The sequence below is a fragment of the Chiloscyllium plagiosum genome, unplaced genomic scaffold (genome assembly GCF_037043375.1).
Source record: "Chiloscyllium plagiosum isolate Xiang-an unplaced genomic scaffold, Cpla_swu_hap1 HiC_scaffold_9, whole genome shotgun sequence".
Lineage (NCBI taxonomy): Eukaryota > Metazoa > Chordata > Chondrichthyes > Orectolobiformes > Hemiscylliidae > Chiloscyllium > Chiloscyllium plagiosum.
In genome coordinates this window covers 124,084,191-124,100,465 of record NW_028270147.1, presented here as the reverse complement: position 1 = coordinate 124,100,465, position 16,275 = coordinate 124,084,191, and the positions used below count along the sequence as shown (strand labels likewise).

At 47.3% G+C, this 16,275-nt stretch overlaps 1 gene segment (V, D, J or C); it reads right to left on the bottom strand.

Moving 5' to 3' along the window:
- LOC122554662 (Ig kappa chain V-V region MOPC 149-like) overlaps positions 1-16,275 on the bottom strand; it is a 226,982-nt gene that overhangs the window by 61,816 nt on the left and 148,891 nt on the right.

Below are 16,275 nucleotides of genomic sequence, written 5' to 3'. Positions count from 1 at the left end.
GGAGGTTACAAGATTCCAAACAGATCTCCATTAATGACAACCTGAACCATCTCTGACACCTCCCTCCCCTTCCTGGACCTCTCCATCTCCATTAATGATGACCAACTTGACACTGACATTTTTTACAAACCCACCGACACCGAGGATTCCACCTCTTCCCAACCTACCTCTTGCAAAAATGCCATCCTGTATTCCCAATTCCTCCGCCTCCACCATATTTGCTCCCAGAAGGACCAGTTCCACCACAGAACACACCAGATGGCCTCCTTCTTTAGAGACCGCAATTTCCCTTCCATGTGTTCAAAGATGTACTCCAACGCATCTCGTCCACATCCCACCCCTCTGCTCTCAAACCCCACCCCTCCAACCGTAACAAGGACAGAACCTCTCTGGTGCTCACCTTCCACCCTACCAACCTTCGCATAAACCACAACATCTGATGACATTTCAGCCACTTCCAAACGGACTCCACCACCAGGGATATTAGATTAGATTAGATTACTTACAGTGTGGAAACAGGCCCTTCGGCCCAACAAGTCCACACTGCCCCGCCGAAGCGCAACTCATCCATACCTAACACTACGGGCAATTTAGCATGGCCAATTCACCTGACCTGCACATCTTTGGACTGTGGGAGGAAACCGGAGCACCCGGAGGAAACCCACGCAGACACGGGGAGAACGTGCAAACTCCACACAGTCAGTCGCCTGAGGCGGGAAGTGAACCCGGGTCTCTAGCGCTGTGAGGCAGCAGTGCTAACCACCGTGCCACCGTGCCGCCCCCTCCCACTCCGCGCAGGACATGCAGGTCCTAGGTCTCCTTCACCACCGCTCCCACACCACTCGATATGTTTCCCTCCCCACCCATTCCTCCTTTCCGCAAAGACCGTTCCCTCCGTGACTACCTGGTCAGGTCCACGCCCCCCAACAACCCACCCTCCCTTCCTGGCACCCTCCCCTGCCACCACAGGAATTGCAAAACCTCTGCCCACACCTCCTCCCTTACCTCCATCTAAGGCCTCAAAAGAGCCTTCCACATCCATCAAATCTTTACCAGCACAACCACCAATATCATTTATTGCACCCGATGCGGTCTCCTCTTGCAGAGCGGGACAACCACACCAATCTCTGGGACAACCACACCAATCATCCCCACTGCCCTGTGGCCCAACATTTCAACTCCCCCTCCCACTCCGCGCAGGACATGCAGGTCCTAGGTCTCCTTCACCACCGCTCCCACACCACTCGATGCCTGGAGGAAGAACGCCTCATCTTCCGCCTCGGAACACTTCAATCCCATGGCACCAATGTGGATTTCATCAGTTTCCTCATTTCCCCTTCCCCCACCTCACCCCAGCTCCAACCTTCCAGCTCAGCACCATCCTCATGACCTGTCCTACCTGCTTATCTTCCTTTCCACCTATCCACTCCACCATCCTCTCTGACCTATCACCTCCATCCCCACCTCCATTCACCTATTGTACTCTTTGCTACCTTCCTCCACCCTCCTCTCTGACCTCTCACCTCCATCCTCACCCTATTCACCTATTGTACTCTATGCTACTTTCTCCCCAAACCCCTCTCATTTATCTCTCCACTCTGCAGGCACCCTGCCTCTATTCCTGATGAAGGGCTTTTGCCCGAAACGTTGATTTTCCTGCTCCTCGGATGCTGCCTGACCTGCTGTGCTTTTCCAGCACTATTCCAATCTAGCCTCTGTTTTCCAGCATCTGCAGTCCTTGTTTTTACCGAGAAACAGAAAGCTGTTATGACTCAATAATTACAATCTTAGGCATTCCCTCTTCACTCTGTGGTCCAGGCTCAGGTGCTGGGATTGCACTCTGCACTCTTTGCTGCATGCTGTGTTGTACCTGAAGTGATCTTCGGTCAATCACTGACACTGCAGGCTGCGTGTCCCTCTGAGTGCAGGTGTATCACATAATGCTGCCTGTAGGTGTCACTCTGAGTGTGGGTATGTTATTCAGAGAGACACCTACAGGCAGCATGGAGTGTGTGTGTTACTCAGTGCTGCCTGACTCTCTGAGTGTGTGTGTTACTCAATGTTGCCTGACTCTCTGAGTGTGAGTGTTACTCAGTGTTGCCTGTAGGTGTCTGTGTGTGTGTGTGTTATTCTGCACTGGCTGTCGGCAATGCAATGATTTGGAGATGCCGGTGTTGGACTGGGGTGTACAAAGTTAAAAATCACACAACACCTGGTTATAGTCACTCTATCATCAGGTGGTTGTGGAGGACACTCCCTTGATGAAGGAGCGGCGCTCCGAAAGCTAGTGTGCTTCCAATTAAACCTGTGAGACGATAACCTGGTGTTGTGTGATTTTTAACTTTGTATCTCAATGAGTGGGAGTGTGTTACTCTGTGCTGCCTGTCGGTGTCCCTGAGGTATTTGTCTCTGAGTGATGGATAGAGAATGGGCTTTGTGATGGGGATTGAAGATTAGGCTTTAATGTTGTCAAATCTCGGAAGAAAAACAATTCAGTCTGAGATGGCAGCTCATTGAGGTGGCCAAAGTTAAAAATCACACAAGGCCAGGTTATAGTCCAACAGGTTTCTTTGGAAGTACAAGCTTTGGGAGCACTGCTCCTTCATCAGGCAGCTCGTGGGGCAGGATCATTGTTCACAGCATTTGCAGTGAAATTGAGCTGGCAGTTGAGAAAGATGAATACTGAGAGTGTATTCTCAGTAAGGGAGGGATTTCAGAGGCAGTGCACCCCAATTACAAGGGGACTTTCTGGAGCTGGGATCATTGCAGTAGTGGCTGTCTGCTCAGCCAATGCTGACTAGCCATAGTCGTATTTCAATGGTCAATTAGCTCTAAACGAGATACATCAATATTACCTTACAGGGAAGGGAGCAGTGAGTGAGGTTGAATTCTTGCAGCTCCAAGAGGGATTGCAGTGGATTAATGAAGGGTGCTACCACCATGAAGGTGCCACCTTCACTCCCCCTGCCTCAGCTGTGGTGACCCTCAGGTTAAACACACCACCAGTCATCTCTGTCTGTAATGAGTGAGTGGGACTATGCTCCACTTTCCTGGGTGCTGGAGGGAAGGAGAAAGTGAAGACTGCAGATGGTGGAGATCAGAGTCAAGAGTGTGTTGCTGGGAAACCACAGCAGGTCAGGCAGCATCTGAGGAGCAGGATAATCAATGGTTTGGGCATAAGCTCTTCATCAGGAATGGAGGGAAGGCCAACCTCTCCCAAAGGCAGCACAGGCTGTATCAAAGAGGCATCAAGAGTAAGCATGGGGAGATTGAGGGTGACAGAAGGAGGGCGTTGGTTGGCAGGTTGTTATTCAGAGTCAGATACCAGAGTATCAGTCCTTCTGATGCTCCCCTTTTTTTTTCTTTTTTTGAGCACCCATGGTGTGTGTGTGCAGGTGTGAGACACAGTGAAAGACACAAAGTGCACGAATCTTTATTCAATTTCCACCACCAGGAAGATAGGAAAACACCCGGGTGGCCAGTGACAAGCAGTGCCCTTCACAGAAGGGCAATGTTGTATGATCAAACAGTGAAGGGGAGGGCAGGGATTAAATCAAAATAGAGTTGGAGGGAGAAATGATGCACTCCACTCCCTGCGGCGCCCACCTCTCCCTGAACAACTCCAGGGTGTTGGTGGACACCGCGTGCTCCTTCTCCAAGGACACCCGGGCTCTAACTTAACCGCGGAAGAGGAGCAGGCAGTCGGCCCTAACGACCCCCTCCATGGTCCGCCGCCTGGACCTGTTTATGGCCAGTTTGGCCAGGCCCAGGAGCAGACCCACGAGGAGGCCTTCAGACCTGCAATACTCCCCTTTTCTTTTTCTTCTTTTTCCCACACTACTGCCTAACTGCGGTAGTGCTTATGTTTTTCCCCAGCACCCATGGTGTGTGTGTGTGCAGGTGTGAGACACAGTGAAAGACACAAAGTGCATGAATCTTTATTCAATTTCCACCACCAGGAAGATAGGAAAACACCCGTGTGGCCAGTGACAAGCAGTGCCCTTCACAGAAGGGCAATGTTGTATGATCAAAACAGTGAAGGGGAGGGTAGGGACTAAATCAAAATAGAGTTGGAGGGAGAAATGATGCACTCCACTCCCTGCGGCACCCACCTCTCCCTGAACAACTCAGGGTGTTGGTGGACACCGCGTGCTCCTTCTCCAAGGACACCCGGGCCCTAACGTAACCGCGGAAGAGGGGCAGGCAGTCGGCCCTAACGATCCCCTCCACCGTCCGCTGCCTGGACTTGTTTATGGCCAGTTTGGCCAGGCCCAGGAGCAGACCCACGAAGAGGTCTTCAGACATGCAACACACCCCTTTTTTTTTGAGACAAAATACACTCCTGTTTATTTTATTTATTTTTTCTCTTTTATTTATTTATTTTTTCTTTTTTTTCCTTTTTAACCCCCACACTACCACCTAAGTGCGGTAGTGCTTATTTTATTCCCAGCACCCATGGTGTGTGTGTGTGTGCAGGTGTGAGACACAGTGAAAGACAAAAGTGCACGAATCTTTATTCAAATTCCACCACCAGGAAGATAGGAAAACACCCGGGTGGCCAGTGACAAACACTGCCCTTCACATCAAAGGGCAGTGCTGTGTGATCAAAAACAGTGAAGGGGAGGGTAGGGACTAAATCAAAATAGAGTTGGAGGGAGAAATGATGCACTCCACTCCCTGCGGCACCCACCTCTCCCTGAACAACTCCAGGGTGTTGGTCGACACCGCGTGCTCCTTCTCCAAGGACACCCGGGCTCTAACGTAACCGCGGAAGAGGGGCAGGCAGTCGGCCCTAATGACCCCCTCCACGGTCCGCTGCCTGGACTTGTTTATGGCCAGTTTGGCCAGGCCCAGGAGCAGACCCACGAAGAGGTCTTCAGACATGCAACACACCCCTTTTTTTTTTTATTTTATTAAACAAATTACAAAACAGTTTACAAAAAACATTGACAGATGTACACAAAAGACAGCAGTTTTACAAGGGAGAGGAGCAGCAAAGCTAGGCCCCGAACCCTACCGTTCAACCATTTTACAGGGAGAGGAGGACAAACCTCAAATCCCAGTTCCACATATGACAAGACAGTGACAATGACATTTGTACATTAGACAATACCGTTACATACAAAAGTGCAGACAATACAGACCCAGCAAGCCCCCGCCCCTCCCACCTTCCGACCACTCTAAGGCAGCCCGCCCATACCCACCTTCCGGTTCTCGGTCCACCCCATGCCCCTTCCAGTTCTCGGTCCGCCCTGACACACCTTTCGACCACCTCTAGGACAGCCCGCCCCGGTACCCGCCCAGGGTGACAGCAGTCAGGACGGCCTACCCACCTTCCGGCTTCACTAACCACCCTCAGCACCTTTCGACCACCTCTGGGGCAGCCCGCCCCGGTACCTGCCCGGGGTGACAGCGCCGAGGACGGCTACCCGCCTTCTGGCTCTCGGTCTGCCCCTAGGTACCATTGGGCTAAACACACCCCTTTTTATCTGTCAGCCAGGGCTCCCTGATTGGACAAGGTAAACAGCCCATCAAGGAACTCATATTTTATTGAAAAAAAAACATTTATCGAACAAGGAGCACAAGAGCTAAACGAGACAAGACAAAATGAATGGTTTCATTACGAACATCACAAATGAGATTTGGGAAATAAGATTTTCATTCTGGGTGATGGGAATCTGGAATGGACTGTCATAGACTCCACAGACTGTCACAGTGTGGAAACAGGCCATTTGGCTCAACAAGCCAACACCAACCCTCTGAAGACAGACTCCCCGAGACCCATTCCCCTACCCTTTTACTCAACATCTCCCCTGACTGACAGATTCTTGATCACTGTGGCAATTTTAGAATTGCCAATTTACCTAACCTGCACATCTTTGGATTGTGGGAGGGAACTCGAGCACATGGAGGAAACCCACACAGACATGGGGGAGTGTGCAAACTCCACAAACACAGTCACCTCGGGCTGGAATCGAACCAAGGTCCTTGGTGCTATGAGGCAGCAGTGCAAACCACTGAGCCACCATACCACACATTAAAGAACAGGAGCTTTTGTTAAACTCCGTGAGCCTGACGTGATATGAATTATAAACACACAACCCTCTGTCAGGGAAGGTAGTGGAGGATGGAAACCTTACAACCTTTAAATATAATATGCAAGGATTTTGGATAAGTGCAGGAAATTGGGATTAGAGTGCCTTTAGCGGTAGTTATGTCAGTGCAGACTCAATGGGCCAAAGGGCCTTTTCTGTGCTGCATTAATCTATGCTCCACACTGAGAGGGCAGTGCAGGTTAATGGTGACGAGGTTAGATAGTTCCAAGACGGCAAATCAATGATCAAGGGTCAGAGGAAATGGCTCAAGCTTTAGTGAAGGCCCAAGTAAGTGCTTGGGAGGAGGGTCAAGGCTAATGAAGACAAGGTCAATGGAGACTGAGTGAGGGCACAGGGTGCAGGCATCTCCAGGGGTTGTAGTGTGGCATGTGGGGACAAGAGGGGAATGTGTAGGGAGGAAGTGCAATTCCGGTTGAAATGCGACCTTTGCCGGCAACAACATGACCTTCAGCACCAGGGGGTGTCCCTGACTGTGTCAGGCTCACTGGCTGCTCTCTGTGTGATTCCACACAGCCACCCATGTGGTCACCACGCAAGATCTTGCTCTTGTCTACACCACTGTCTACACCACCATCTGCAACTACCGTCTGGACCTTCTGTCTACAACACCATCTGCACCCACTATCTGCACCCTCTGTCTGCACCACCATCTGTACCCATTGTCTGCACCCAGCATCCACAGCCACTGTCTAGTCCCTCTGTTTGCACCCACCATCTACACCCACTGTCTACACCGCTGTCTGCACCCTCCATCTACACCTCCCATCTTTCTGCTGTTGTAAGATTGTATCCAATGATTCCATTGAGATTACTGCACCCGAAGCCTGAATTTTAGAACCAGCAATGATTGTCTTCTAACCCTGACCTACAAAGTCTGTGTTCCATGTAATGGAAAATTAACAAAATTAACATTTACTCTGAAATCCATTTACTCTGAAATCTGAAAGACAGTGCTTGACTAAAATTAAAACTTTCTGACACTTTGCTGAAGTCTGCTGTCGAGGGACAGCTTGTCTCGGCGCAACTTTGTAAACATTCAACAAGAGAAAAATATAAGAACAGTATGTCCACAACAAGGGAATGAAAAGAATAACAACTCAAATCTTCACAGTCTTTGTCCTTGAGAGTGTGATAAGAAACAGTATAAGGTGAATGTCTGAATTACGCTCATGGCCCTAATTGCCCCAGAGGGTAGTTAACAGTCATCCAAATGTTTTTTAAAGCTTGCAAGATTTTCAGCCTGCACCACCCTCTCAGCCATCATGTTCCATATATCCACCACACGCTGGGTCAAAAAATACTTTCACCTTAATCTTATGACCCCTGGTCTCAAACAGGCCTGGGTGAGGAGCGGAGGCTGCAGAACAGTGTGAGAGGTGAGGAGTGGAGAGAGGGAGAACAGTGTGAGGGTGAGGAATGGAGGCTGGAGCAGGAAGACTCTTGTGTTCTGGAAAGCAGCACAAATAGGGAAGAGATCCAAGAGCTGGTGGGAATAGTCTCCATGCTTCCATGCTTCCTAACAGTAGCTTTATGGTGGGAAAGAGAATAAATCCAGGAGATAATGAGGGCCTATAACAAAGGCTGATCATCCATTACAAATGATTAATTACAATTAATTGTCATGTCGATTATTTAAAGTCAGGTTTTTCTTTTTAATTCATTCACGGGATGAGGACATCCATGACTAGGACAGCATTTATTGCCCACCCCTAATTGCCCCAGAGGGTAGTTAACAGTCATCCACATTACTGTGGGATTGGATTCCCATGTAGGCCAGACCAGGTAAATATAGCAGTTCCCTTCCCTAAATTGCCCATAGTGTCCAGGGATGAGCAGGCTAGGTGGATTAGCCATTGGAAAATACAGGGATAGCATATGGGGCTGGGTGGAATGCTCTTTGGATGGGCAATGTGGACTCGATGGGCCGAATGGGTCACTTCCACACAATAGGGATTCTGTGATTGAAATGCAAGTTCCTTCTTTCCATTCTAGCCCTGAAGCATGCATGTGGTTCTGTCTCATATCCGCTCAAGAGATGGCAACCCTTTGAAGACAGGAGCAGCCTCTATTCTTTTGGAAAGTACTTCTTCCACTCTGTATCCTTCACAGCCTTGTAGACAGCAACAATGAGATCGGGAAATAACCCAAAGCTATAATCTTCTGGACTCTTCATTAAACTGTGGAACCTGAAAAGTACAATTAATGTCCAAGTCAATGCAGATATTTCTCAGCAATCCCTAAATGCTGAGTTTTAGTACTCAGCAGGCCCCAGGATACAAAATAACTGAGTAGATCATTGCTCTGAATTGCTCATACATTTCACCTTCACATTTCTGGAGGCTTTGACCAAAAAGGTTGCTTACTCCTCTCCAAAATACAGCTTAAAATCAGCTCCAACTCCCAACCATCCAGCTGAGAGCGGAGCCCTGTACAAACTGGAACCTGGTCAGTGGGAGCACTGTCACTGCTGTCTCAGAAGCTTTGTCTATTTAAACCAGAGACTTAGTCAGAGAGTCATTCGGCACGGAAACAGACCCTTTGGTTTGACTCATCCATGCCAATCAGATATCTGAAATTAATCTCGTCCCATTTGCCAGGATGTGGCCCATATCCCTCTAAACCGTTCCTATTCATATACCCATCCAGGTGCCTTTTAAATGTTGTAATTGTACCAGCCTCCACCACTTCCTCTGGAAGCTCATTCCATACATGCACCACCCTCTGCATGAAAAAATTGCTCCTTAGATCCCTTACAAATCCTACCTCTCTCACCTTAAACCTATGCCCTCTAGTTCTGGACTCACATACCCTGGGAAAAAGTTGTTGGCTATTCACCGTATCTATAGACAATAGATAATAGGTGCAGGAGTAGGCCATTCTGCCCTTCGAGCCTGCACCACCATTCAATATGATCATGGCTGATCATCTTTAATCAGTATCCTGTTCCTGCCTTATCTCCATAACCCTTGATTCCACAATTCTTGAGAGATCTATCCAACTCTTTCTTAAATGAATCCAGAGACTGGGCCTCCACTGCCCTCTGGGGCAGAGCATTCCACACAGCCACCACTCTCTGGGTGAAGAGGTTTCTCCTCATCTTTGTCCTAAATGGTATACCCTGTATTTTTAAGCTGTGTCCTCTGGTTCGGCACTCACCCATCAGCGGAAACATGTTTCCTGCTTCCAGAGTGTCCAATCCTTTAATAATCTTATATGTCTCAATCATATCCCCTCTCAGTCTTCTAAACTCAAGGGTATACAAGCCCAGTCGCTCCAGTCTTTCAGCGTAAGGTAGTCCCGCCATTCCAGGAATTGACCTCGTGAACCTACGCTGCACTCCCTCAATAGCCAGAATGTCTTTCCTCAAATTTGGAGACCAGAACTGCACACAGTACTCCAGGTGTGGTCTCACCAGGGCGCTGTACAGCTGCAGAAGAACCTCTTTGCTTCTATACTCAATCCCTCTTGTTATGAAGGCCAGCATGCTATTAGCCTTCTTCACTACCTGCTGTACCTGCATGCTTACCTTCAGTGACTGGTGTACAAGAACACCCAGATATCGCTGTACTGCCCCTTTACCTAAATTGATTCCATTTAGGTAGTAATCTGTCTTCCTGTTCTTGCCACCAAAGTGGATAACCATACATTTATCCACATTAAACTGCATTTGCCATGCACCTGACCACTCACCTAACTTGTCCAGATCACCCTGTAATCTCCTAACATCCTCATCACATTTCACCCTGCCACCCAGCTTAGTATCATCAGAAAATTTGCTAATGTTATTACTAATACCATCTTCTATATCATTAACATATATCATAAAAAGCTGCAGTCCAAGTACTGATCTCTGCAGTACCCCACTGGTCACTGCCTGCCATTCCAAAATGGAGCCGTTTATCACTACTCTTTGCTTCCTATCAGCCAACCAACTTTCAATCCAAGTTAGTACTTTGCCCCCAATACCATGCGCCCTAATTTTGCTCACTAATGTCACTCATGATTTTATAAACTTCTATAAGGTCACCCTTCAGCCTCCAACACTCCAGGGAAAATAGCCCCAGTCTATTCAGCCTCTCCTTGTAGCTCAAACCCTCTAACCCTGGTAACATCCATGCAAATCTTTTTTGCCTCCTTTCAAGTTGAACAACATTGTTCCTTGAGCAGGAAGACGAGAACTGTGCCCTGTATTCTCAAGCAGTCCTCACCAATGGCCACTTTGGTGGACAGCCAGAACATGACATCCCAACTCCTATACTCAATGCACAGACCAATAAAGACAAGTATACCAATCACCTTCTTCATTACACTGTTTACCCATGGATTTGCTTTCAAGGAACTATGAACCTGCAGTCTAAGGTCTCTTTGCTCAGCAACACTCCCTAGGACCCTGCCCTGATTTGTCTTACCAAATGCAACACTATAGGGAGAGGCTGAACAAGCTGGGGCTGTTTTCCCTGGAGCGTCAGAGGCTGAGGGGTGACCTTACAGAGGTTTACAAAATTAAGTGGGGCATGGATAGGATAAACAGACAACGTTTTTTCCCTTGGGTCGGGGAGTCCAAAACTAGAGGGCATAGGTTTAGGTTGAGAGGGCAAAGATGTAAAAGAGACCTAAGGGGCAACTTTTTCACACAGAGGGTGGTACGTGTATGGAATGAGCTGTCAGAGGGTGTGGTGGAGGCTGGTACAATTGCAACATTTAGAGGCATTTGGATGGGTATATGAATAGGAATGGTTTGGAGGGATATGGGCTGGGTGCTGGCAGGCGGGACTAGATTGGTTTGGGATATCTGGTCAGCATGGACAGGTTGGACCAAAGGGTCTGTTTCCAAGCTGTACATCTGTATGACTCTATGACCTTGCATTTATCTAAATAAACCTCTGCCTACCACTCCTCGTCCATTGGCCCAACTGAATAAGCATTGATCATACATTATAAACATGAACGTACGGGAGGCATTGGTGAGACACATATGCAGTATTATGTCCAATTTCGGTCTGCTTATTTGAGGAAGGAATGGGTGGCACTGTAGGCTGTTCAGAGGATGTTCCTCAGACTGATTCCAGGGATGAAAGGGCGGCCCACGAGGAGCAGGTAAAGAGCTTGGGCTTGTACTCGCTAGAGTTCAAAAGAATGAGGAGGGATCTGATTGATGGATAGAAATGGGAAAGGGGATTGATAAGGTGGATATTGGATAGATGCTCCCCCTTGCAGGACAGTCTGGAACAAGAGGTCATCGATATAGAGTGAGAGGAGGTCGGTTCAAAACTGAGCTGAGGAGAAACTACATCTCCCAGAGGGTTGTGAATCTGTGAAAGTCAATGCCCCAGAGTGCAGTGGAGGCAGAATCAATCAACAGGTTCAAGAAAGATGTGTTTCTGATGGAAAGTGAGATAAAGAGCGATGGGGAGCAGGCAGGAGAGTGGAGTTGAGACCAGGATAAGATCAGCAATGGTCATGTTAAATGGTGGAGCGGGCTCGAAGGGCTGAATTGCCTCCTCCCGCTCCTAATTCCTATGTTGAACACACAGTCAAAGCTGGCACTGCAAAACTGAGGGAGCTGTTGTCTTTCAGGTCAGATACAAAACAGGGGTCCTGCCACAATATATCGAACTGTACTATGTCCCCCAGAGACAAGTGCTGGAATTTGAATTCAAATCACAAAGCAAGCCTCATTAATGGTGACCACGATAATGATCCCTGATTGCTATCCAGCCTCAGCCTTACCCAGTCTAGACTTCATGTGACTCCAGCCCCACAGCAATCTGGTTAACTCTTAGGTGCCTTCTGAGAGGTCACAGCAAGGCCAGCAGTTCAAGGGCAATTAGTCTTGGGTAACAAATGCTTATCTATGCCAGTGACTCCCACCTCCCAGAAAACAGAATCCAACAGAGATTGATGGCAGCCAAAATTGTCAGATCAGACTCTCAATGAGACGGGGAGATGTTTAAAAATGAATTCAGCTCAGTAAGGAACAGGTCCCCACTTGTTAACACATCGTCGCTGACAAGATAAGTGAGAGAAAACAGAAAACGAAAGGTGAGAACCCTCAAATGTGGGAATATCAGTGAAAATTCAGGCAACTGAAGGAAGATATGAAGAACTGCAAAGGAAGACAAAAAGGAAGCAAGAGTTACAGAAAGTGATTGAGAAAGAGACCTGCAAGAGGTCACAAGAATAACACAAATATTTTACACGAAAATTAGAAAACCAAGGGGGCTCCAGTGCAATGTGAGCCCTTTAAAAACAAACAGGGAATTCCATGAATGAGACTAAGGGAATTGCCGGTATGTACAATAATTAGTTGTGTCAGTCTTCACAGTCAAGGAATGGGATAATGCAGCTTCCATTCCAGGGAGGTTAGTAATGAATTGAAGACTGGAATTCGCAAAATTTGATACATGCCAGAAAACAGCATTGGAGAGTGAGCAGCTCTAAAGGCTGACAGATTCTCCAGGACCTCAGGGGTTTAAAGGAAGGGGGGAAGAATTTTCAGAAGGTTTTCCCATCAGGTTCCAAAGCAGCAACCGTTCCTTTAATTTGGAAAATGTCCTGCGGTAACTCCACGGGTTCAAGAAAGATGAGAGAGGGAACCGTGGAAATTACATTCTGGTCAATCTAACATCTCTTTTGGGGGGTTCTTTGGAATCTATAATTAACAGCCAAGAGAATGAACATGTAGAGAATTGCAAATAGCCCACATAGATTTGTGATGGGTAGGTTCTGACGAACGAATCAAATGCATAAACTAAAATAGTCGATAGGGCAAAAAGTCTCATGGACTTTCAGAAATACTCGATAATTTCCCACAAAACAGTCTGCTGATCAAAGTTAAAACCCATGGGATTGAAGATGAATGTTTGACTTGGTTCGGAGGCTGGTTTTGTGACAGACGACAGAGAAAGAAAGTGATGAGTGGTGTTCCACAAGGATTCTGTGGTGAGGCCTTAACTACTTACTGTATGTATTAATGAGAATCATAGTTCCACATTGACACAAAGTCTGATGGAATAGTAAGCAGTGCAGATGGTCTTTTTGTTTAAAACTCACTCCGAGAACATGGGTGTTGCTGTCTGGGCCAGCATTTATTACACATTCTGCGTTGCCCTTGTGAATAATGGAATCATCATACAGTGTAGAAACAGGCCATTCAGCCCATCAAATCCACACCAACCCACCAAACAGCATCCCATCTGGACTGACCCCATTCCTGTACTGCAGCATTTCCTATGGCCAACCCACCCAGCACACACATCCCTCGACACTATGTGCAATTTGGCATGGCTAATCCACCTAACCAACATATCTATGGACTGTGTGGAAGAAACGCACACAGACATGGTGAAAATGTGCAACCTCCACACAGACAGTTGTCCCAGGGTGAAATTGAACCCAGGTCCCCAGTGCTGTGAGGTAGCAGCACTAACCACTGAGCCACAATCCTGCCCTTTGCAAGGTGATGGTGAGCTGCATTCTTGAACCACTGTAGTCCATGTGCTGTAGATAAACCCACAATGCCCTTAGGGAGGGAATTCCAGGATTTTCATCCAGCGACACTGGAGGAACAGTAATATATTTTCAAATCAAGATTCTATGTGGATTGGAGGGGAACTTGTTTTTGGTGGTGTTCTGTGTCCTTCTACATGGAAATGATCGTGGGTTTGGAAGGTGCTGTCTCACGAGACTTGGTGTGAATTCCTGCAGTGCATCTTGTAGATGGTGCACACGGTTGTTACTGAGCATCAGTGGTAGAGGGAGTGTATGTTTATCGATGTGGTGCTGTGAGAGAAACATTGAAAACTGTATTATCACGAGTTAGGGTCCATTTAAATCTTGGACCATGATGTGAAATGTTCCGAGCCATAAACAACACTGTTGTATTGACGTCATTATCTTATTAAACAATATTAAAACCTCCGCCAAATATTTTCCTGCAGACAGTGTATTTAAAATATCAAGAGGCTTTCCCCATTGTTGGTTTGATCAGTGACGTAGCAAGGAAGCAGCAGCTGCCCCATGAACTCCAACAAAAGAATGAGAACAGGCTCTTCATACGGAGCTGGCTCCCGAGAATCCAATTCAACAGCAGGGACCAAAGAATAAGGAACAATACAGCACAGAAACAGGCCCTTCGGCCTCCAAGCCTGTGCTGACACATTTTGCCCTTCCATACTGAAACTTCACCTACAGGATTCATATCCCTCTATTCCCTTCTTATTCATGTATTAGAGCAGGTATTTCTTGAATACTTCTATTGTGTCTGCTTACACCCCCTCCTCTGGCAGTGTGTTCCAGGCACTCAACTCCCTTTGTGTGAAATACTTGCCTCGCACATCTCTTTTAAATTCCCCCGCCCCTTGAACCTCTGTTCCCCAATAATTGACCCCTCCACCGTGGGGATAAAAAGCCTCATATTCTCCACTCCACATATCCCATTCACAACTTTATAAACTTCTATCAGGACACGCCTCATTTTTCCGCATTCCAGTGAAAACAAACCCAGTCTATTCAACCTTTCTTCAGGACTACTATCCGCCATACCAGACAATATCCTGATAAACTTTTTCTGCACCATCTTCAAAACATCCAAATTCTTCTGACGGTGTGGTGACCAGAACTGTGTACAATATTCCAAGTGTGGCCTAACTAATGTTCAATAAAACTGTAGCATAACTTGTCTATCCTTATACTCATTGCCCCTTCCAATGAAGGCAAGCATGCCGTAACCCTTTTTTATTGCCTTACCTCCCTGTGCTGCCACCTTCAGTGATCTGTCAACATACACATCCAGATCCCTCTGCATATCAATACTCCAAAGGATTCTGCCATACACTGCATAATTCCCACCTGTATATCACCTTTAAAAATGCATCACCTCACATTTGGCTGGATTAAACTACATCTGCCATTTTTCTGTCCATGCATCCAACTGATATAATATCCTGCTGTATCCTGTGACAATCCTTCTCATTATCTGCAACTCTACCAATCTTTGTATCAACCGTAAACTTACTCATTGGACCAGCTACGCTTTGCTCCAAATCATTTATGGAGATCATGAACAGCAGAGTTCCCACCACTGATCCACGTGGAACATCACTAGTCACAGCCCTCCATTCTGAAAACTGTTCTTCCATCGCTACCCTTTGTCTCCTGTGACTAACCTAGTTCTGTATCCAATGCTGGGAACATTGTAGACAAGACACCTTGTTGCCAGCTCGTTACTGCAACTTGATCCAGTTCATCCAGAAAGAGAAAAAGGACAATGTGCAGATTGTTGAACAGGCCCCTACACCTGGGCCTGAGGCAGGAGCCAAAGCTCCAACACACTGGCCTCACTTCACACCAACCTTCACACAGTGCGTGGTCATGAACCCCGGCCATCAATTCCTCTGGGACCGGGACGGAGTGAGGGAACAGGGACAGTGTCGAAGAGTCAATAAGGATTAAAGCAAGATGGAGAGGGTGTGTTGGAAAGTGCTTAAAGGAGGAAACATACTTTGTGATACCCAATACTGACAATGTCTACGTGTATCACAGAATGAGAAAAAAGTACAATCTGAAGACAATCTAAAGTCACATCAATGTATTTCTTTTTGATATATCATAGCATGCAGGGCATTTTCATTGTGGTATCCTGATTCGAGAGCTGTACTCTCTAAGCTTGAGCCGGCTGGATCCTCGCAGAGCCCCAGTTATTTGTACTGTTCAGTAATGTGGGGGATACCGATGGGGGTACACCTAATGAAGGAGCCGCGCTTCGAAAACTTGTGATTTCAAATGAACCTGTTGAGCTAGAGCCTGGTGTTGTGTGCTTTCTGACTTTATATTGTGCGGTCACAGTGAAACAGCTGCCTTCCAGTAACTATAGAGTACTTGCACTGCTGCTGAGGATTATGGGTAACGCCTCCTTCCATTAGCCATGAACAAACCGGCAGTCATTCCAATGGATTCCAGTGGGAATGACCTGTCAGTTACTTCCCAGATATTACATGGTTCACCATCTCCATCTCCAGGACAATTCGGGAAGAGCAACAAATAACCGACACGTCAACGCCCGCCCCATCCCAGGAGAAATCAAAATAAATGGCATCCAATTCAAGTGAACAAACTGGTGAGGCTTGAATTCATCTCTTTGAAAGATTGGAGCCTCGCC